Raw genomic sequence first — 24,550 nt, 5'->3', positions numbered from 1 at the left:
GAAAGTTCTCCAAAAGTGACCTAGAAGCAAGAGGAAGGATTGTAAAAGCACAGTACTTGACACATAGTAGGCATTTCATAAACACATATTTACTGACAATTTAAAGCATAGGATTCTACCTCTGGAAATGGGAATGAGGGCAGATGCTTAGAATGTGCAGTACATTGGGGGAAAAAAGAAGCAGAGGAAGAAATGGAATGACACAGAGAAGTTTGGCAAGGAATTCACTGAAATGAGGAGCAAGGGGGAGACTGGCTGTGGCATGTTAGGAGATACTTGGGGGCCTACCTATCTAAGAAATAAGAAAGAAGCAGGAAACTGGAGGAAGTCACAGGTATTTTAAGAAGGCCAAAAGATAGCTTAAAGGAAAGAAAAAGAGATGCCATTGTAAGTAAGAAGAGAAGGCTATGGGATCATCTATGTAGAGGAACCACAGAAGACATAAGGGAATTTCCTGCAGCTGAGCAATTCCAAATAGTCCACTCACACATGAGACATGGTGTTCAGGTCTGCTTCTGATGCCTGGGTCAGGCATGACCAAGAAAGAACCATCAATCACTCCCACTCACAAAATGGAGTGGGAGTGATTGATTGTTTGAGACTGAATTAGCCCTGCCTGACTCACTGAGAGACTTAATGGAATCTGGGGGCCCTGAACTGGAAACTTGGGTTTTGGCCTGGCAATGGACCCATAACCTCGAGGCTAAATCCAGGTGTGCCTTAGTCAGTCTAATCTTACCATTTCTAGAGAAAGAATTTATATTAGTGATTCCTATGCATTACTTGGTCTGAAGTAAAAGTTTTTTCGCCCCTTTTGTCTACTTTTGATGAAGAACATTGATTTAGTTTTCCACTTTTATTCTTTCAATTCTAAACTTTATTAAGAAAACATTCAAAGGTTTCTCCATAGTGTGCTTTTTAAATGTTTTCTCCCCAAAGAAATACAAGCAAAGCTAATTGAGCTGATTTTCTAGAGACAGTGCTGGAACGTGTAATGTACAATCTGCAATCATTTATTAAGCACCTACTATGTATCAGGTAGTTCGGAACTATGCACTGTTTTTCAGAAACAAAGAATGAAACAATACTTACAATGACAAGATGTTTCAATTAAGTATTGAATGCCTGCTATATGTTTGTACTAGCATCAAGGAATGCAAACTGAAAGGCATTTAAAAAGCAAAGGTTTATATAGCTGTGTGCTTTAGCAGTTTCCTTTTATAGAATAGGATATTAAGGAGCAGAGAGGTACCAGAATCATAATGCTGGAAAATGATAGGGCAAGGACCCAAGTCAGGTTGAGGGACTTCAAATCCATTGTTGTTGTTGTTGTTTTTTCTACCTAACCTTCTTGCTTCATGACTAGATGTTCCTCACAGGAGATTCTAGAAGGAAAAAAAAAAAATGTTGAATATATATGTATTCAAGGCATAGCACAAAATATTTTCTTAAAATTGTAAATATTTAAGATGTAATATACTAAGCATTTGTGTAGACTATACTTTATTAAATAAATGCAATTAAAATGTAGGGACATATTGGCTGAGAAATAATTCTCTTTCAAAGCTTGTGTCCTTGTGTCAATGGCATTTACTGAAAATCTCTGTTCTGAGGACTCAACTGAGCTCTGGTTACATACTACATGACTATGTATTGTAATTGCAAAGTACATAAAAGAGTAAGATAATATAGAGAGGAGAGGAACCTACCTAATTTGGATCCATTTTGTCTGTGATATTGAAAAGAGGTGAGGGTGGTGGTGTTGGTGATGGTGGTGGTGGTGGTGGTAAAGTCTGCCTCAAAATATACCTTTTCTTGAAATTTTAACCTAAGGATGGATTTTGATATTTCAATTTACCTTCTGGGTTAACAAGAGGAAATGCCTTAAATTTCTGAAAGGCTATGTTGACAAGCTATAAATGATCTGTACTTAACAATTACTCCTCTTCCAGTGAGTCTTTGACCTTTGAGGTCTATGGAATAATCCCTAGACCTTGGATCTGAACTCAAAAAAATTGTAGGACATTTATTTTCTATGTACAGTCCTCTGATATTTAGAATTCTTTATTTCCCTTCATGGACTGACAGATCCTAACCTTAAGCCATTTGATAAGCAATTATCTGATTTAGGCAATTCTTGTGAGTTTTCACATTTTTATTAACATTGGAAGGTCCCTTCTCTGATACTCATTCTATTTAGGTGTAAAATTATATTCATTTTAGGAAATAGTTCAAACAGTGACATGATAAAGAAGTAGTTTGAAAGAAACTTTTCTGATTTAGATATCTAGAAACTACCAAGGCTGGAATATTTGAAGCTATCCTAAATTTCATATCTCTCTAGTGAGGAAATCTGACATGATTCCCTTAAAATCCAAGTGCAGAGTTATAGCAGTACAAAAATTCTTGCCTAACAAACCTAAATGCTTTGACATAGCAAAACATATTAAAGATACTCCTTCCTGCTGTCTTTAGTTCTAAAAAAATGATTAGTGTTTTTAGTATTTTACATGGTGGGTTTTTTTCACTTCATAAAAGGCAGTTTTGAGTAAAAGCATTAAGCACATATCTATGTGGTGGAAAATCAGTTAAGTAAGAACAACAGGCTGCTTATAGTGTTTGACAGCATTTTTAAAAAATCATAGGCCATGTCTTCCAGCCTGACCCTATAAGTTGTTAGACTGTGGGATGAATGGGTACCATATTAACCTTTTAACACGTTGCTATGCTAGCTAACATATTAGCTAGTTAACATCTAGCAAAGAATATGTTGCTAACATATAGTATTCTTTGCAAATAGTAAGTAATTAGTAAATGCTTACTGAGTGAGTAAATGGCTTTGAAAAAATGGAGCCTTGGGTAATTAACTTTTTAGAAGGAAAATTATAGACTGAGGGCTAAATGAAAGATGAGGTCCAATTTAGATACCATAGTTGCAGACCAGCATGTTTAGGAAAGTAAGAGCTAAAAGAAGAGGTGAATGAAAGCAGAAGCTACCCTCCTCCTATTTAATGATTTTTTTCCTAGATCTATGCAAGGAGACATTTACCAAATCCACTGAATCTTATTTTATATGAATGCAATTTCAATCAAGCTGGTCAACTCAAACAAGTCAGTTGACTACCATTTATGAAGTGTTTCTATGTACCAGGAATTGAACTAAGACCTTGTGATACAAAGAATTCCTTCCATCAAAGAGCTCACATGCTAATGGGGGAAACCGCATGTAAACAACTCTGTATATAGAATATATGTACATGGTAATACAAAGTCCTATAATTTCCATGAGTTGCTGAGTTATTTTGCTTTACTATTAGGAATTTGACAGCACTAGGTCTTTCACCTCAGCTTGTCCTTTCTTTCTGTTTCCTCTTGTATACCCAAAAATTATTGCTACCACTCCAAGGCCTGTGCCATCAAACTTGATCTCCTTTTCAATTTTCTACCACCAACTTTTAGTCTGTTGTTTTCTTCCCAATAGAACTACCTGTCTCAGAAGGCAGCTGAATCAACTATTTATCTGACTAATTAAATGTGAGGTAAAAGGTATTAATGACGACCCTGGTCACTTCAGGATTGATACCATCCTCCTTCAATGACTTAGCATTGGAGTGGGTGATAGAGATGACTATGGAAAACCCCTAGAGATATTGACAAATGAGGTGATATATGTATGAAAAGAGCTTTGGAAAACATAAAGTACCAGTGTCTAGAAATGTTAGCTATTATTATTATCAGTCAGAAAGATATAATGGTATTATGCAATTTGAAGTATTCTAAAGTAAGGAAGAGGAGTAGTCAGAAATACTGTATCCACATCTTCAAACCATTTCAGGCATAATGACAATATCCCTGAAACTATTTACTTACTTCCTCTATTTATTCTGTGTAATGTACCATCAAGTAGATGTATTACTTCCCTCTAGTGTTGACCTATGTTGTCCTGATGGTCTTCCAAGGTAGATGGTGTTCTAAAGTAGAATAGTAGAATTTGCGTGGATTTTTTAAACTTTTTTTATAAAGTTTTGAAATAATGTGATATGAAAGATGGGGGCAGCAAGAGTTAGGCATTTGGTACATTTGAGGATCATTCGTCATCGAGGGACAACTGATTTTAAAATGGAGAGAGGAGCCATGGGTCCCAGGGAGTACAGTCTGCAAACTTAGTAGGGAAATATGTTCTATCTGAGCTGTGCTTAAAACCTTGGAGTGGGAGATTGTTTTGCTTGGCATCTGTATAAACGCCAGAGTAGGAGACCTCTGCAATAAACAACTTTAAGAGTCTTCTACTATATCAAATGCCAAAGTTGATTTCCCAAGGCAGTATGCAGAATACATTCTGTACAAACATGAGTAGTGGGCATTTCCCATCTGACAAGCCAAAAAAGGGGGAGGAGGAAGGCGTCGGTATCTTTTTGTTATTGAGAAATGAGTTTTACCCTTGCCCCTGAGTCAGCAGTTATCTCTGGAAAACTTAGACTATTTGAGACCAAATGGTCCACTAGTTTTCTGCAGAAGAATTCCCCCTTTAAGAAGGGAGATTCACAGAAGAAGTCCATTATACTCAGGAACACTTATGTGCCATGAGATGAAGGAATAGGAGACTTTTTCTGTGACTCATTCACTTTATGGAAGAAATGAATATGCTGGTGCACAGGCACCCTGAAAGCTGCTGGGCCATTTTGCTTTTGTTTTGTTTTGTTTTTCTTTAAAAGGAACCACAATGGTACCTTCTTATTATCAAAGAGGTATAGCAAGAATGGCACACTTTAATTAAAAGATATTTTATATAGCTTCTTTAAATACAGTTTAGAGCTGAAGCAAATACTCAGTGCATAAACATCTAACAGGTAATATTAGTGTCAGCTCAAATCTCACTCCCTCACTCCTTTCATTTGACTATAGTTCAATAACAGTGATGGATTTGAGTTCCAAAATGTTAGTATCTTGCTTTCTCCCAGCCTAAAGTAAATATCTCTTAAGTACCTTTATACTCAGACAATGTGTTTTTAATTTGCTGTGGCACTAAGTGTATAGGTATGGCTGACCGCTAACCTGACATGTTCCTGTCACCAGGGACTGCTGGTTCTTTCATCTTCTTAATGGACATTTCTCTACAGATGTCTGTAGCCTACCTGACTATAATCCTTTAAATTTTAATTCACTTTACATTTAGCCTGGTCATAAATACCATTTAGGTACCAATACTCTGCTTTATGCAATCCCTAAGGTGGTGCTTTTATTTTAATGAGGCCATTTGCAACTTAAGAGCAAAAAAATTCCATCTTTGATTGAATATATTTGTCAGTTTTATTCCCGACTGGCATTTTCATGGGAAAACTTGGATAAAACTCAGGGATGGCTGCTTACCAACTGGGATAAAAGTTTCAGTATGTTTCTGCTTTCAAAATTAACTGAATAAATGGTCTTTGAAATTCATTTTGAAAACATCAAAGTTAACCCTGGCTGTAATAAAAAAAAATCTAGAATAAAATTATGTTACAAATGAAAGTTCCACTAGCTGTTTTCTATTTGAGGAAAAAATAAAGAATGAGATTAGTCAATGCAAAATGTATAGATAATGGTCTAGTTTAGTATTATATTGAGCTGTTGTACTTGTACAGAAATCTATGATGTACAAATGGTATGGTTGTTGTTTTCCCATTCTTTCCCATCCAACTTAGTTGCTATTGACCTGGGTTTCTTTTTAGTATTAGGAAGAGGTGTTACTGAAGGTTTACTTTACCTGATGTGTTCGTTTAAAAGGGATAGGAAAATATCTTTTCTAAGTTTTAAAGAGCTATTGGTGCATATTCACCTTTCAGAGCCCTATGACAATTCTGGACTGTCTGCTTAGGTCCCTCTACATTCATCAAATTTGAGTTCTATGCTTCTAGAAATTAAGAGATTGGATTTTAAAAGTGCCTTGCACAAATTAATGAGAATGCTTCGCAGTTTTCTGCTATAGGGGAGGCAGGCAAGATACGTCATTAAAATGACTCAATTGGAGTCCCAGCCAATCATATTAAAGCATTTTTCCAGAAAGTAAGTGAACCTTATCTATTTCACATACAGCACAAAATCCACATTAACAATTATGTTTGATCTGTCACATGGCTCTCATCAGAAATGTTTAGCTTTCTTAAATTTGGTTGGCAAATTACTGAGTTTTTTTCCTCTCTATTTAACAAGAATGAAGAATATTACACAACATGATTGAGTGGTATACTAGGTTTTTTGTCTTTCCTCAGTCTTATACCAGGCTTAATGCATGCCCTAGCCATTTAATTTTGTTCAGGTTTTCACAGAGTTGGGTTTTTTTTTAATGATTACTAAAGCATTAAAAGAAATCAAAATGTTCATCTGTCTGGACAAAGGACATACATAGAGCACAAATTGTATCAGCTTCAAGACCTTACAGGTCAAGAGTTCCAGGGACCATTTAACCACTTTACCAATCCAAATTCATTCTAGATTATAGAACTATAATTTTGGTACCTGGGACAAAGGATTAGTGGTGTTACAAAGAAAGTGACATGAATGGATATTCTCTTATCAATTCTGATTCATGATATGAAAATAGCACAGGAACTAATTATGGAAAATTCTAATGAATGGAATGGGAAAGTTATTACTATTTATGACTTCATGTTATTGAAGGAGTGTGTGTTAAATTTTTGTACCTTCTTAATTGTACTTCCTTGGCAGAAAGTTTTGGGTATATACAGTAGGATCTTCATAAATGCTTATTCACTTGTTTACTTTACTTGTCTTACTCCACTCTAGTTATGAATCTGCTGAATTATCTTTACTAAATGAAAGGATAATGACAATACACAACAACAGATACTCAAGAAAGAATAATTTCTATTTGGTTTGTGACACGTTGGGTGACAGTCCCATTCCGGCAGAACTAATTCTTACTCCTCTCTTTCTCAGTCTTTTTTGAGAGAAAAGGATTCAACACCAGCTGGTTTCACTATGAACAAACTTGGTTCAGACTGAAAGAGAGGGGCAGGCCATGCATAAAAATAATGCCAGGAGCAACTGGATGGGTTTTTAGATATATCTCAGCACAAAAATATCCTATGAGAGGAAAAAAAATAATCTTGTAATCAAAGCACTTAAAGCCCTCTCTGCTTACATGGAGAACTGGGGCAGTATATTTGTCATGCTATATTATATGGTGCATATGTAAACTAATACAGTATGTAGTTTCTGGAGGGATAAAATTATGTGGAACCACATGTTGCATGCAGGTATATGTAAATCAATTATCTAGACTTTGCAAAAAGTAATGATATCGTTTTCAGATCATTTTATGCCATCGCATTCAGGAAATTAAGCAGCAAGAAGCTAAGATGGGGGTGGAGTGGGGGAACCCAAGCAAGTGGTCAGTGAAAGCAAACTTCTTTGGGAAGTTATGTTTTACAGACTGGTTTACAGTTGGTTTACAAACCACCATGGCTAGTGGCTCATCTCAGCAGCTGAACAGGTGTTTTAGAAACTCCAGATGGAAAGCCAGCCCTTGATTTCCAGAATTCTGTATTAACCACTAGAACCAAATTTCTTTTAAATAAATGTGATTACTAAATGCATTATTTAATCAGTATATTCCTTGTACTTGTCTTAATAAGTTTACAACCTATCTTGGTTGAATGCTTTGCTCTTTTTTCAAGTCTAAAAAATATAAGATTTTAAATTGAAAATTAAATATTTTTCTCTCTTTCCTCTATTGCCTAAGTCATTTCCTGGTAGTGTCAGGTCCCAAATGAAATACCACAAATGTCTTTAACTCCAGTGGAGTCTTTAATGTGTGACACATTCCAACAGCAGCATCTCTACTCCCTTAACGGCCGATCAACCTATAACCCCTATCATAAATTCACAGAATTGTATACAATATGTATAGTGGACAGAGTATTGGGTTTAGGGTCTGAAAGACCCGACTTCAAAACAATCAAATAGCTCCATGATTCTAGGCAAGTCACCTAATTAATTATGAGCCTCATATAGTAGCTAAATAACCCTAGGCAAGTCACAACTTCAGAGCCTCAATTTTGACATCTATAAAATGAGTAGGTTGGATTAGCTGGACTCTAAGATCCCTCTCATATTTAAATCTATGACCCTGGGATCCTATGATAATAAAAAAAAAACAAGGCGAGAACAAACATTTATTATGCATCTTCTATGTGCCATGCAAGGTGCTAAGAACTTGATAAATATTAACTCAATTCTATGAGGCAGATACCATTATTATCTCAGTTTTACCCATTTTAAAGGCAAGGAAACTGAGGCAGATGGAAATTAAGTGGCTTTCCCAGGATTACACAGCTAGTGTCTCTAAGACCATATTTGAATTCAAGTCTTCCAGGCCATGCACTTAATCCACTATGCCACACTGCTGCTAAAAGAAAAAGAAGTTCTTAGCCATCGACTCTGTACAAAGACCAGGAAAATAATGTTATTAGCAGACCACTCAAAAACATGCGTTCCTGATATTTTAGGTAAGGTAATTTGCTCAAGGGATAGCATAATTTGGGACGGGAAATATTTTCAAACTTCTCATATTCAAAAGTGTGTAGATAGATAAATCGACAGACAGAGATAGATAGATAGATAGATAGATAGATAGATAGATAGATAGATAGATAGATAGATAGAGGTATATATAAAATCACTAAATGAAATTTTCATCTCTAGTCAAAAAGTAGTTTCTGCCTCAACTTAGCATCTTTCTGTAGTCAGGCTTGCTCTTGACGAACTTAGGAAGTTAGCAGCATTTGCCTCTGATATCCTTCTACCTCCCTTCCACCACTACCATAAGTAACCAACTTGGATCTCATTTCCTTTGCCTTGTTATTAAGTATTGATCAATGTCCCAATAGTGATTCAATTACTAATATCCACTAAGGTGTTAGCAAGATAACAACTTAAGTTGTTAACCCTCAGAGGAGAATTTGAAAAAAAAAATTAATGGAATTTTGAAGACTCCAGAAGTTTTTAAACTCTAAAGAATTAATGGCTAATAGAATTTCAAGACTCATGGCAGGGTGGTAAGAGGGGGGCCAAAGGGAAGGAAGGCATTTAAGGTCCCTACTTGAGACCACAGACTGCACCTGATTGTTAGGATAGGCCTTCATAGTTTTCCACTTGGTTATCTGACAAAGAATTTTCCTATTACCTCAAACCTCAATTCATTCATTTCATCTTAAAATAATAATCTTATATGTTCAGGTTATTGTTATCTTGTTTTGCTCTCTGAGGGGGGGAAAAGTTGTATTACTAGAAAATCTAATATACCACCCAAGGAATAAAAGGAGTTCATGCTCATAACTCTACTCAGAACCCTGACGTCCAGTGTTAGTCTGACTGCTTCAAAAGTGAAACTCAGCATCTGTGATTTTCTATTTGTTTTCTTTACTGCTGCTTCCTGCTGGGCTGAATGAGTTAAGACCCTCTCACAGTAAATCTGAGACCTCTTTCCTGGCCAGTATGGCAGCACCTATCCACTTAAAAAACCATTTCTCTTTTTATTGGTGTCTGCATTGCTCATTATTCTACCTTTATCTGCATCCTGCTGCATTTCATTCCAGTCTTTGATCAGTCTGTTCTTTAACCTCTCTCCAGCTTGAAAAGGTTTTATTCATAGACTTCCCCCACCTTTCTTAACCTCTCTTTGAGTCAGTCATTATTCCAAAGGGTCACACTTCTATGGATTTTAGTATGCTAACTTCAGTGGCGACCTCTTTGAATAAACATTGCTAAAAGGGAATTGTTCAAAGGAGACATGGTCTAAACAGGACTGGGGCCATAAGCAAAATTGTGCAGTCTGTCTCCAGTGGCCTTTCAGTGATCTTCCTTGTCTTCTTGTTGTCCCCTCCCTCTGTGCCTTCTGTTCATACTGCCTTGGTGCCTCCTGCTGCCCAGAGCTCTCTTCTTTACACACTGATTAGTTCCTATGCTCTTAACCTTTGTATCCACCTTTTTATGACTTTTGTGGCCTGGGTTTCATTGCCTCAGGATCCCTCATTCAGTTAGCTGTCATGTTGAAAAGCAACTGGACACTCATGCATGCTAAAGGATTAAATCGGATGATGATTTAATGTTTTTTTCTCCTGGGAGAAGTATTTTAACAGAAGACTCCTGGACACCTAATGTCTTGACTTACAAAAGAAAAAGACCAGTTTTGGCATGTCAGGCCTCACAAAGAGATCCTTAGCAAGTCACAGGTATGAGGAAGAAGTGATGACTTTAGGTTCCTTGATTTTGAACCTCTTTTCTGGGGGTAGACTCAGAGAACATTCAGAACAATCTCTTTCTGTACCACTAGGGCAGCGGCTTGTTCCTAAGGATAAAGGGACAAGAGTGATGCTGAAGAGGTACTCTGGAAAAGAAAATAATGATACTTTACCATCATCCTCTAACTTACTCTTCCAGACTTATTTCACATATTTTTCTACCCAAACTGAACTACTCTCTAGTAGTCCATAGTAGATAGCAGTTACTGGAACTCAACATGGTGTCTCCCATTGTCATTGAATTGTGCAATTTATCCTCAGTTTTTGGTGTGCATTCTCCTCATTTATGCCTTTCAAAATATTTGTGTGCCAGGCAAGGCTCAACACCTTCATGAAGTTTCATGTGGTTCCCTTAGTTTTTATTGTTTGCTCACTCTTCAAATTACCTTATATTTACTTATTAAGGGACAAAAATTATTTTTTCTCTTTATATCTCCAGTATCCACAGCACATACATGCTTGCCAGTTGGTTAATTGATATCAGTATGCCTCCAGTAGAAACCAAGCTTACTAAAAGCAGAAACTTTTATTTTTGTTATTGTGCCCTGAGCCCTGGGACGGTGCCTTTCAGGTAGGCTCTTAATAAATGTTTGTTAAATTGAGTTGTCCACCTTGCATCATTGCCTTATATTATTACCATCCTTGTATAATGGTAACCCTATGCCTCAGTGATAGAATTAAAAGACTAAAGTCAGCAGGAATAGGAAGCCTAACATGCAGGATTAGAGGCAATGCTAAGACTGCCAAAGACCCATTAACTGCTTATCAGGTCTTAATAATGATTATGTAACTATAAGCAAAGATGGTGTCATGATTGATTTTTGTGAAGAAGATGGAGTATATGGTGACTGACAAAAAGACACCCTCAACTTAGTGATTTATGTAATGAGAAAAAGGTATAGAGTCAGCAGAAAGGAGTTACTACAAGGGCCTATTGACAACTATTCTCTTCTTTTAAAGGATCATAGATCTTCTTTCAGAAGGTTGACTCTCTCTCTCTCCCTTCCTCTCTCTCCATATACATACATATGCACACATATATGTATGTATATATGCATACATATATATGCATATATACATATATATGAGATAAGTAATGAGAGAAATGAGAATGCATCTTTGAAATTATGCCAAGTAAGGTGATTGTGTTGGATCACACCTAGAATCTTAACTGCTAGGCAAGCTGAGACTAGAGGATTACTTGAGCTCAGAAGTTCTAGGCTGCAGTGGTTTATGACAATCAGGTGTCTTTACTAAGGCCATTATCACATAAACTATCAGGAGATGGAGGGACGAATCAGTCCAAGTCAGGAATGAAGTAGATCAAAGCTAACATGATGTTCACTAGAGGGACCGGGTTCACTAGTATTTGAAACACATCCATCGTGGGTGAAATAGGAAAACTTTTTAAAATAATTACCTGCTTGGGCTCTGGGTTCATGTGTCCATGTTTTAGGGAGTCACTGGTAAATGCCACTTTTGCTTATTTGTTACCATGGGTAAGCCGCATATTTCTCAAGTGAATGGGGTAAGGAAGATCCAGGAAGCTAAACTATATATTTTTTTCTAAAAATAAAAACAAACATATTTTACTGCCACATTACAATTATATAACTAGTTCTTAGATCATATAAACGTTCTTTGCAACATAGATGATTAACTTTGGAGCTATAAGGGTGGAAATGGTAACTCATCTTATCCAAAACCTTTATTTCACTAGGTCTAGAAAGAAATTACTTATACAAATTAAAACAAACGTGAGCTACCTAACTCTTTAGCTCCTACTATTATTATGTATGACTTAGGAATATAGTATTAGAGATGGAGAAGCAGCTAAGTGGTACAGTGGATAGACTATCAGGTCTAGAGTCAAGAAAGCTCCATCATTGTGAGTGGAGTACCAGGTCTTACAGTCAAGAAGACTGCACTATCCTGAGTTCAAATTCTGCCTCAGACACTTATAAACTGTGTGACCCTGGGAAAGTCACCTAACTCTGTCTGAGTTTTCTCATCTGTAAAATGAGCTACAGAAAGAAATGGCAAACCACTACAGCATCTCTGCCAAGAAAACCCCAAATGGTGTCACAAAGAGTTGTATATGACAGAAAACAATCACAACAAATTAGAGATGGAAGAGACTTCAGAGGTAATTTAGTTTTACTCTTTCTCTTACAGATGATGAAACTGAGGCACAGACAGTTAAAGTGACTTGATCTAGGCCACACAGGTTGATATTGATGAAACTGGGATTCATTCTCCAGCTCATTGGCATCAGACCCACTGTTCTTCCTACTGTACCCATACTGTCTCATACCACTTTGTTCTTTAAAAGAATTTTTTTTTTGTTTTGCTTTTTGGAGGGCAATTGGGGTTGTGACTTGCCCAAGATCACAAGGCTAGTAAGTATTAAGTGTCTGAGGCCAGATTTGAACTCAGGTCTTCCTGACTCCAGGGCTGGTTCTGTATTCACTGTGTCACCTAGCCTCTCCTCCTTTGTTCTTCAGAAGCACATCTGCCTGGTGCTTTTGGCCTTAGTTACGTTAAGCTGGTAGCCATGCCTTTTTGTTCCATAACTGAGTGCTAAGAGCTCCTTCCAGTAACAGCTATCCACACTAAAGGTGGCAAATATGTTATAGCAAGAATAAAACTCTTTCCTTGATCTTAGCTCTCTACATGACCACTGTCTATGCGATTTCAAGAAGGAAAGAAATTATATATTTTTCTTACATTGTGATTTATTCATTTTCCCCCCTAATAGTGAAGGTTAAGCCAAAGACTGAAGCACACTTATCTTCCTATTCATGTTCATTTCTTATATTCTCTTCCTTTTACTGAACATAAGAAATTCTCAAAATATGTACATACATACATAAAATATATACAGAATATATATACGCATGCATACATAGATATATAAGTATATACACAGATACATATATAATTTATAAATAGATTTTTAAAATATCATCTTCATTTGAAAATTTATTTCCTTCCCTCTCCTACCCAAGTCGTGTGTTGTTACAAAGAACAAAACAGTTTAAAAAAATTAAAAAGCAATTCAGCAAAATTTACAAACATATTGAAGAAATCTGATAGCATAAGCAATGTTTCATACCCAGAGTACCCCATCTATACATATAAAAAACCAATAAAAATTTTCTTACATGTTTAAACTTCATGATGACAATCACACAGAATTTAGATTCCTTTTTGTTCTTATTATTCTATTTATATTGTTAGACTCATTGTATATGTTTTTTCTTGTTTCTGATTATTTCATTCTGCATCTATTCATCTAAGTTTCCCATGTCTCTTTGAATTTTTTATACCATTATTCCTTTAGCATAGTAATAATTTCATCACACTCATACAATGTGATTTATGTAGTGATTTCCTACTTGAACATAGACTTGGTTTCCTGGTTTTTTTGTTTTTTGCTACTTCCAAAAATGCTTCTATGAATATTTTGGTATATATGATACCATTCCCCTCCATATCACCTTTAGCTTTCTCATAGTAGTACCTATCAATGAGTTTCCTCAGCAGTAGAGGCTAGCAATAGCATCTAGATATTTCTAATCACTTTTTAGAATAATTGCAAATCTCTTTCCAAAATGGTGGGAGCAATTCACAGTTCCACCAATAGTGTCCTAGGTTGCTATTATCTTTTCTCATCCTTTCTAATATTGATTGTGTTTATCCTTTCTCATCTTTGCCAACTTGCTGAGTATAAAGGGAAACTTCTGAGTTGTTTTAATTTTCATTTTTTCATGTTAGTGGCTGGGATAAATTTTCTTAAGGTTTTTAGTAGTGTATAAATTTTTTGAGAACTATTTTTTTCATACTCTGAACACATATCTATTGGGAGGATGACCCTTGATTGTTTTTAATGCCAATTCCCAATATATATTGGAAATCAAACTTCTAACACAATAAAGGGAAAATTTATTAACTCTTTCTACTCTTTCATGGGATCATAAATTTAGATCTAGAAGGTTATTCCATGCCATCTCCATTCAGTCTTATTTTCTTAATGTGCAGATGAGAAATTTGCACCTAGATAGGTTCTGACTTGCAACAAGCCCAACAGATAGTAAACAACAGAGCTGAAAGTTGAATCTAGCTTGTTTAATCTACATCTGACATATTTTCCACTAAATTGCAACACCAATCACCTACCTATCTTGTTTAGTCTAGCCTGAGCCAGTGGCAGGACATGTGATATGGGATAGCTGGGATTGTCTATAGAAAATTGGTTGATAATATTACCAGCAACAGAGAGGCTAAAACAACACATCATCAAAACAAAGTACAAAAAAAAGGACCAGAGGCAAAGGGCCAGCCAGTCTATAACAAAACAGTTATTGGCAACATAGCAAGTAGGAATTAGAAGATGGATGCAAAAGCAGAATCAAGTACTACGACAAAAGCTAACCAAACATAGAACAAGGCAAATCAGATGAAGCCTATGACATATACAAATAGTTGAAACTGATTTCAAGCTGTCGACTCTCTAAAGGTCCATTGCTATGGTAAGCACTGGTTTACTTCCACATTCTCCTGAATGGAAAGTGGTTATCTTAGGACCAGCAGCAGATAACTCAGGAACCTTAACTGTCAAGTTAGCCAGGGCTGGCAATTTTTTTAATCCCATGTATATATAATATAATATCTATAAATGTTTTCAATAAAAAAAATACTCAATTCATTTTCTTTTCTTGTAATTCATGCCTCAAGTTTATCAGGTACCTAAATGTTGGGAACACAGACATGGTTACATCTTCTAGATAGAGAGAAATTTAGAAATCATGGAAGAAGAGAGCTATATAGAAGCCATTTTCTTAATAATAATAGTTAAAATTTATATAGCACTTTTAAGATTTGCAAGTTATACATAAACATGCACATATTTATTTGATCTTTTGATCTCATTTGATCTTTTTAGCAACACTGTGAGGTTAATGGTATTATGATTTTTTACAGATGACACTTTACAGATAAATAAATTGAAGCTGAGAGACTAAGCAACTTGCCCCAGCCACCTACCTAGCTGGAAACAGCTAAGTGACTTGGCCCCATGTCTGAAATCAGGAAGATCTGAGTTCAAGTTAAACCTTAGATACTTATAATTCCAAACATATTAATTAAAAGAAAAATTCAACACAGTATTAGATACAACAATTATAGATTCTACTTTTATTGTTTTCTTTTTTAATTTCTCCTCCAATATTCACAATTTCTATGTTGTGCTTTAATTGGGGATTTGCTTTTCTAGTTTTTTTTTATTTGCATGCTCCTTTCATTAATCTGTTTTCTCTCTCTCTCTCTCTCTCTCTCTCTCTCTCTCTCTCTCTCTCTCTCGGATGAAAATCTTTAGAGATATAAAATTTCCCCTAAGGATTGCTTTTGTTATATCCTCCAAATTTTGGTATGTTGTCTCATTGTTATCATCTTCAGTGGAATTATTGATCGTTACTATGATTTGATTTTGGACCTACCCTTCTTTAGGATTAAGTTATTCAGTTTCCAATTAATTTTAACTTTTTCTTCCATGGTCCTTTAATGAATAAAATTTCTATTTCATCATGGTCCATGAAATATATGTTTACTGCTTTCCTTCATATATTTATGAGGTTTTTATGCCCTGATAAAGAGTTGACTTTTGTAAAGGTGGCATGCACAGCAGAGAAATATATATTACATAATTATTATTATTACATATATAAGATATATATATATATATATCTTCACTATTGTCTAGAAGTCTATCATATCTGACTCTTCTAAAATTCTATCCAGGTCTTTAATTTCTTTCTTGTTTGTTTTTATTAAATTTCAATAGGTCTGAAAGTTTCCCCACTATTATCATTTTGCCATCTATTTTTCCCTACAACTCATTTTATTTTCCTTTATCTTTTAAATTCCATGACATTAGGTGCATATTTGCTATTGATATAAACTCATTGTCTAAGTACCTTTCAATAAAATGTAATTTCCTTCTTTATCTCCTTCTTAATAAATGCTGAATAACTCAATGGATACACATAGATTTGTAACACAAAGGAGACCAGTTCCAAGATAAATAGTGATGCTCATTAGTATCCTAATGGCACACTGGCATGAGTGCAGGAGCTGGAGTAAGAGGACCTGGGTTCAAGTGGCAGACGTGTCCCTTGGTACCTACGTGACCTTGAAGAAATCAATTGAAATTTCCATACTGGACTAGATGGCCCTAAAGTCTTCTTTAAGTTGATGTAGTCCCCTCCTTGTTACAAATCAATAATCCTATGAAACATTCTATACTTCACCATTTTAACTGTTATAAAATTCAGTTGCTCTTCCAATGATTTCTTCTAAATACATCTTAATTAACCTAATGAGCACAGCAGGGATATAAAAACAAATATAGGATATGTGGAATTAAAGATACTGAAGTTAGGTTTGTATAAAATTAATCATCTGAATGAAACCATTAAAAGGTAGATTATATAGATTGTTCCAAATTTTTTTTTCCTCTCTTTTTTTTAAGTTAGATTTTGACATTGGCTAGATATAGTCTGTCAACATCCAGATCTGGGTTGCCATTTAGATAATATAAATCTCACTCCCAGCATGATCACCAGGCATATTTGACTTTTGCTATACCAAAGATATAATCTCTGAGAAGTAGCTGGAACTAAAAGGAGATTCAGAGAAGTGAAGAAAGGTGACGACAGTTCTCTAGGCAGCCAGTAATGTGCCCAACTAAGGTATGTACCTGTCATCTCATGTATCTCCTGTTTTACAGAAATCAGAGTAGGTATGGGCTCTCATAGTTAATGACATGGGATATGAGCATAGTTATTAGAAAGAAAAATATCTATGGGGTTAGACATAATATGCATATGTTCCTCTTCCTCCTTCCCTCCTCCGTTTCTCTCTCTCTCTCTCTCTCTCTCTCTCTCTCTCTCTCTCTCTCTCTCCCTCCCTACTCTCTCCCTTCTTTATTCCCTCCCTCTTGTTCCCTATTTCCCTTTCCTCCATTGCTCTTCTCATGTATTTTTCCTTTTTAACTACAGAGCTATTCTCATTTGTCTTGATGGTTTTCTCTATTTATAATGAAAATTCTGTTTATTTAGTCTTTACTCTTATTGATGTTTTGGAAAATGGTGAAGTGGCTGTCTTGCACTGTGGTCTGCCTCTAGAAATGTGACTTCTGCCTCAGTCTTTATATTTACTTTATTGCAGAGTACTTGTATTTCTCGGTAATCAGTCTTTCAGACTTTTCCTAAACTTTCCATAACTGAGTAAATTTTTCCTACTTTTGCTCTTTGAGTCAATCACATCTCACAGATAACATTTTTTTTACTAATATATTCCTTTTTCTTACTCAGTTCCAACTATTTCATCTTTAAATTTACACACATATGTTCCATCTATCTTAATGTACTTATGTTGTAGTTTTTACTCATTACTATCTCCTTTAAGTTACCATCTGAATGATTGCTATATTCTTGGAATCATATAACATTTTTTATAAGGGTCCCTAGATGAAGTAGCTCAATAATCCCTCCCTTCACAGATAAAAAGGTTTAGGACTACCTGGATATTTTAAGTGATTTGAAAAAGATTACACATCTCATGGATAGTAGAATAAGGCCTAGAACACCCAGGTTCATGACCCATAGACCAGCGTGCCCTTTCTAGTAAATTAGAGTGTCTCACTTAAGATGCTTCATCTGATCTGGATATGTATTTTTTTGTTATTCAGTCATTTCTGAACATCATCCTGTCTGACTTTTCTTGTCCAATTTGGGGTTTTCTTGGTAAAGATACTAGAGTGCTTTTCCATTTCCTTCTCTATTTAATTTTACAGATAATTAACTGAGGCAAACAGTGACTCATCTAGGGTCACACAGCTAGTAAATGTCTAAGACTAGATTAGAACTCAAGAAGATGAGTCTGCTGACTCCAAGACTGACGCACTATCCACTGCATCCCCCAGCTTCTCATAAAACCTATTCCCTTTCTGTTTTAAAAGACCTAATTATAGCCATGCTTAGAATTTCTAAGATGCAAAATTCATTAAGTCAATGCTCCAAATATTATTAAATACCCATCATATGCAGATCACTTTGCTACATAAGTACTGGCGAAGATAGAAAATTTATGTAAGACTCAGCCTATTCCCTTCATGGAATTAACAGTCTAGTAGAGGAGAAAGAGTATGATATAGTATAAACAATGTTGCATCTGGGTTCAAATCCCAGTTCTAACACTTAGCAGGTAGTCCTTTATAGGGAGAAGGGGGACAAGCTAATAGAACAAAAGATGAAACCGTAGAAAGAAGTGTCATGGAAGGAAAGGAAGAATATATTGAGGATGAAGGGACAGTCGATGTGATCAAAAGTTGCAAGAGAAAAAAGATTGATAGAAGGCCATCTAATCATATTAATTTATGATGTACAGACACTGAATTAGATTTTAGGAGTGGTTGGATGGTTGGTTACTGTCCTTTATTCTCAAAGAGGACACAAATGACATCACTATGCTAGAGTCAAGTTATGGTGTGTCCTGCTGTGGCTGATCAGACCAATATGACCTCAGAATGCTCTGCCACAGATAGGGCATAAATGGTTCATGTGAACATTTGGGGTGGATTCTCTAATTTTGCACATTTCATGTTTCTTTTGAGCCACTTCAATTCTGCTTTGCTCATAGAGCACAACACCTTCTCTGATAAGGGCATGCCATGCTGGGTGATCCTGTGACAGTGTATCCCATGTCACACAATCAATTCCAAAGTTCTTAACACAGACCTTGAGAATATCCTTGTATTGCTTTTTCTGACCACCATGTGAGTACTTTCCTTGTTTGAGTTTTCCATAAAACAGTCTTTTAGGCAAATGTACATTTGCCATTCAGAGACAACATGGCCAACCCACTGACATTGAACTCTCTGCCATAGAGTTTGAATGCTTGGAAGATTTGTTAGAGAGAGGATTGTAATAGTAATGGAATTTAAAGATCCCCCTGTATTGGCTTGGTTTTTGGATTGATTGTGTTAAAACCCAGAGCTTGTGAATCCCACTTGTGGGATGGACTTGTTGACATGAAAAGAGAGGGCTGAAGTGGGAGGAGCTGGTGATGTGAATTTAGAGAGACATGAGCAAAGAGAGAGACAGAAGAACTTTTTGGAAGCAGCATCTTGGAGGCAGAGATAGACAGAGAGGATTGCTGAGGGCCAGTTTGGATTGCCCAGGACTTTTGAGAGCTGCCACCCAGAGCTGCCAAGGACTGAGGAGACATGGCTGCTTTGCTGGTACTTTGTCTGTTTTGATGTTGTTTTGCCAGATTTGTCCACAGGTGAAAGACAGTCCTGTTGTTGCAGAGGTTCTGGAAACTTGCTGTTGGTTCAGAGCTCCTGAGACTGTTCTGCAGACAGAGAGTGAATACTGTCCCCTGGTGAGGGGCCAATGCTGTTGTTGCAGAGGTTCTAGAACCTTGCTGTTGGTTCAGAAGTCCTGAAGAAGGATTTTCTTGTTGTATGTTTACAGAAATCCTGGAAGAGGGTTTTGCTTATGTTTTCAGGGGTCCTAGGACAGTTCTGCAGACAGAGAATGAATTATTGAAGACACTGGCAATGTATCCTGTGGCCTTGCTAAGCTTTTGTCTCCCCAGGAACAAAGATTTCTGAGAACTTGCCTGGGGTCAAAATGAAGAAAAGACCTCTCTTTGGGTATTAAATGCTGTGCTTAAACTTGTTATAACTCTGGGGTAGATTCAGTTGTGATCCAAGGGTGGGGAACTTTTCACTTTTTTGTGCTCTGTGATTGACCAAATGAATGTACTTTACTTATGATTGGAAACTAATCTCCATTTGAGAAGAGGGGCTTTGTGATTGACTAAATGAATGTATTGCCTAGGGGTGGAGTAATATTTAGAAGAGGGACTTTGTGATTGGTTAAATGAATGTAATGTCCAGGGATGGAGTAGTACTTGATTGAATTACACTTGGTGAATGCTGTATTTTGAATTATACTATATTTTGATTTTCTTTGTTCTTAATTTGTCACTGAATAAAATGGAAAGCAGCTATGCTGGCATTTTGAACCTTGGGAAGTTGCCTTTGCTTGGCATTACAAGGACTTCAGTGTCTGGTATCTTATCAAAGTAAGAACTTGGAAAGACCTTAGCTCAAAAAGGCTGAGATCTACTGCCGCATCCTAGGCCAACTACAGATGTCCTGATCTATGTCTGACCACTGTACCCAGATGACTCTGGGGGAGAAAGCGAGACTGATGACTTTGCACAGCCCTCCTTCACTCAATTCCAATTCAATTGCAAGTCATGGTATTATCTTCCTGATGTCATGGCCCTCTTTGAGAATGAAGGACAAATGACAACTACCATCCTACCAGGTGATCTTCAGAAACTTCCTAAGAGAATTCAAATGCAAGCAATTCAGTTTCCTGGCAAAGCACTGGTTTACTTTCCAGGTTTCACAGGCATACAACAATGAGGTCAGTATAATGACTCTGTAGACCTTCAGTTTGGTAAGCAGTCTAATACTTCTGCCCTCCCACACTGTCCTTCGAAGCTTCCTAAACACTGAGCTAGCTCTGTCAATGCATGCATCAACCTCATTCTCAGCGTGTACATCCTGGGACAGTGTACTGCCAAGGTTAGTGAACTTATCCAAGGTATTCAAAACTTCTCCATTTTCTGTAACTGACGGTTCCACATATGGATAGTGTGGTTCTGGCTGATGAAGCACCTGTGTTTTCTTGGCGGTTATTGATAGGCCAAAATTACCACAAGCAGCAAAGAAGTGATCCATACTTTGTTGCATCTCAAGTTCAGAGAATAAATTTAGTGTACAATCATCTGTAAACAAACAAAAAAAAAGCATACACCAACACTTCCTCCACTTTTGTCTTGGCTTGTAGCCTTTTCAAGTGGAAGAATCTACCATCAGTGCAGTAGCTGACCATGATTCCATGTTTGCTCTCCTTGAAGACATTTGACAGTATGAATAAAAAGAAAATGACAAATGTAGCTCCTGTCTTTTCAGAGATTATATTCATCCTACTAGGGTGCTCTGGTATGTAGAAAGATAAATATAAGCCAAGTAGGCAGTGAAAGGGAGCAAGACCCCTCAAAAAATGGGAATATTTGAAAAAAGAGAGAAAAATAACACTTGGCTTGATTCAGAATATTGCATCTGAGCTTTGAAGGGAAATTAGAGGAAGAGTGTGCACCACACAAAAATAGTAGACCATTAAGCTAAAGGTCCTTCCTAGTCTGTAAAAAATTATTACCTTCTCAATTTATTACACATGATTATATATAAAGCCAACTTATTTAATTATTTTAAGAAATACATTTTAATATGCCCTGTGTCTTTTCACTATAAACATTGAATGTTAATCTCCAATTTAGGGGGTTCATTAAAGGAAACCATATAGACCAAAACAAACTAACAAAAAATGAAAGCAAAACCCACCTATCAGACAAATATTTAATGAAAAACAAAACAAATCAATCAAAGGATCATTTGTGTCTTGGTTCAAATCTACAAGTTCATAAATGTGTGTATTATTCCTAACAGTGAAGATTGCAATCCATTCACTCCTTGTTATCCCGAGCTCTCCCATTCTTGTCAAAATCTTCCCTAAAGTAGCAATCCAATTCCTTGTAGAGCTTCCTCTAGGTCTTCTAACATTTCATGGATAGCAATGAAGCATTCCATCAATTTGTTATCTTCAAACTTATTACATGGCTGCCCCCCCTCCTTTTCTAAGAATGTAGTTCCTGAATGCTACCTTTTAAGCCATTTACTGCTTATATGCAGATAGGAATAGGACCCCCACACACACACTTATACCCACTATACATCTCTCTATGGCCCTTTGGGGCATCTACAACTTTGATTCTTCAAAAACTGTCGTGTGAAATGTATTTTAGCTATATAACATCACTCAGAGAATAACACAATTTAAATGACAATGATTGTCTATATTTGAATGAATTCATTAGTTTAAATGGAGAGGAATTATGAATAAAGAGCTAAAATTTTTAAGAGGAAGAGCATAGATTATTGTAGCAGCAATCCCACTGGCATACCCAGGATGGCTCCTAGCACAGGTTCTTAGATCTACTTTACTAGTAAAGATAGCTGTTTAAGGGGTCAATAATCTTTTTAAATTAATTCACTAGTTCAGGGGAAAAGTCAGCACCCTGAACTTCAGAGAAAATACAAGGAGAGAAATAATGACCGACGCACAGGACTGCCTGCATCAACTATACACTTTACATATATCCCTGGATAGAGAGAGCTTTTACATCTGAGGAACTGGGGAGCTCTGAACATATAGCCACTCAGAATCTCGATCAGGGAATCACAAGATCCTTCTCATAAGTGAGTACCAAAGCAAAATACCAACACAGAGCTAGAAGACATCACAACCCTCTTGACTCAGTGCCTAATTAGAAATTAGCAAAAGATCTGAAAACCTTCCTATGAGCAAGCCTCCCCTAAGCAAGCTTCCTTTAATGGGCTCCAGGTGAGGCTTATTAATGGGTGGGAAAGAACTTAAAACCATTAACATTAAAATTGTGACCAAAGGAAATGAGATTAACTGATATTTCTTGTATAAATGATAAGCTAATTATTATTCTGATACCTTACTGTATAGACTCTGCAACCTTTCATTGCTCACAAAGGATTTATCAGAAGCTTCAAAAGAGAAATGAACTCTAAGAAAAGAACAATGAATTTAGACTCCAGGAACCATTACCTTTATTGCCTCTCCTTCCCTCTGCCTAGGTTTTTCATACCTCTTTTACTCCTCAGGCCCTGAAGTACTTGAACAGTGTGCTTCCTACTTTAGGAAATAAAATGACAATGGACTCGGGCTTCTATTCTGTTAAGAAACCTACTGCTATAAAGTTTACAATACTTAGCTCACAATAACTTTCCATTGCACATTGTATATCATTATGCCCATTTGACAGATAATAAAGTTGTTTCAGAGAGGTTATGTGATTTGTCCCAAATCACATAATTAGTGCCTGTCACAGCTGTAAATGTTGATCACAGTTACACTTGAATTAATTTGTGAGGTAAAATATCTTGTGTCTCTTGTTGGCATTTGTTCCCAAACATAACTCCACATTTTGAAATGAAACTTCCAATTTCTAAAAAATAGACTGATTTCCTTATTCAGACACTGACTGTGTGGCCCTTGGCAAGTCACTTAACCCTGCTTTCCTCAGTTTCCTCCCTTATAGAATGAGCTGGAGAAGGAAAAGGCAAACCACTCCAGTATCTTTGACCAGAATGGGGTCAAGAAGAGTGGGGCAAGGCTGAAACCACTGAACAACAGCAACAGTCCTGAAGAAGACCTTGGTTTCAAGGCCACTGGCAAGTGCTGTGGAATTTTGCTGAAAGACTTGGTTTGTTTCTCTCTCCCTCTAATGACATCTTTGTTACTTACTGTATTGACATGTAAGGTCTCTAAATGTTCACTTGCCTGAAAAGCCCTTCACTTCCTCAACTCTCAAATGCTAGTATTTTTTCAGCAACAGTCTAAGAGATCAGCTCATGTTAAGCTGGCACCTCTCATGGAGTGAAGATGTTTCATTGACTTGACCAGGAGAAAGAATGACTTTGCTAGTTTTTCTCCATATTGTCTTCCCAATGTGCCTTCATCATTTTATTTGAAACTAGCTCTGAGAATATCCTAAACACTCATATTCATATCTAAGGGCATAAACTTTTTTTCACTCAGAATTTATAATAATAATGCCAAAATAAATTATGTCTGGATTATCTACTGCTTTGGATTAACCACATCCCTGTTCTCCTTCAGTTTTTTAAGTGATTGAGAGCTAGCTGACTACGCCCCAAAGCAGTTAGGAAGGTTTTAAATTAAATAGGAGCAGAAACCCAATCTTCATTGAAACCTTAAATATTAACATTTTATTATTCCCAGATGACATGCTGTCACCACCAGGACTTGGTATGGCTTCCACTGGATAATCATTCATACCCTAAACTGAAAGAGCAGAGAAGCAAAGTTCTGTGAGGCTAGTAAATATTAGGAGCAAGTAGCTAGAGGCTTTTTTTTTAACGTTTCTACTTACTTCACCTGTGTGATCAAGACAGTGATGAGTTGTGGGATAAAACATCAATGGCAAATGTTCTCACTTTAGGGGAGGCAATGATAGATTTAATAACGTTTTGATATTATGAGCTTTATTGT

At 36.4% G+C, this 24,550-nt stretch overlaps 1 long non-coding RNA gene across 2 annotated transcripts in view; it reads right to left on the bottom strand.

Annotated features, from left to right (window-relative positions):
* Positions 1 to 853: 853 nt before the first annotated feature.
* Positions 854 to 24,550, bottom strand: part of LOC138145019 (uncharacterized) — a 148,885-nt gene continuing 125,188 nt past the window's right edge. The window contains exons 3-4 of one of the 2 annotated variants that reach the window (XR_011164077.1): positions 11,725 to 11,870; positions 854 to 1,385 (exon numbers count right to left, since the gene is read on the bottom strand). This is a non-coding gene — a long non-coding RNA (uncharacterized lncRNA). The remainder of the gene's footprint in view (positions 1,386 to 11,724; positions 11,871 to 24,550) is intronic. The other variant, XR_011164078.1, reaches the window with a different exon arrangement.

The sequence above is a fragment of the Petaurus breviceps genome, unplaced genomic scaffold (assembly GCF_028583685.1).
Source record: "Petaurus breviceps papuanus isolate PSGF00001 unplaced genomic scaffold, PetGlider_PUasm1.0 90723, whole genome shotgun sequence".
Taxonomy (NCBI): Eukaryota; Metazoa; Chordata; class Mammalia; order Diprotodontia; family Petauridae; genus Petaurus; species Petaurus breviceps.
The sequence above is the reverse complement of the archived record's forward strand: the minus strand, read 5'-3'. Positions and strand labels throughout refer to the sequence as shown.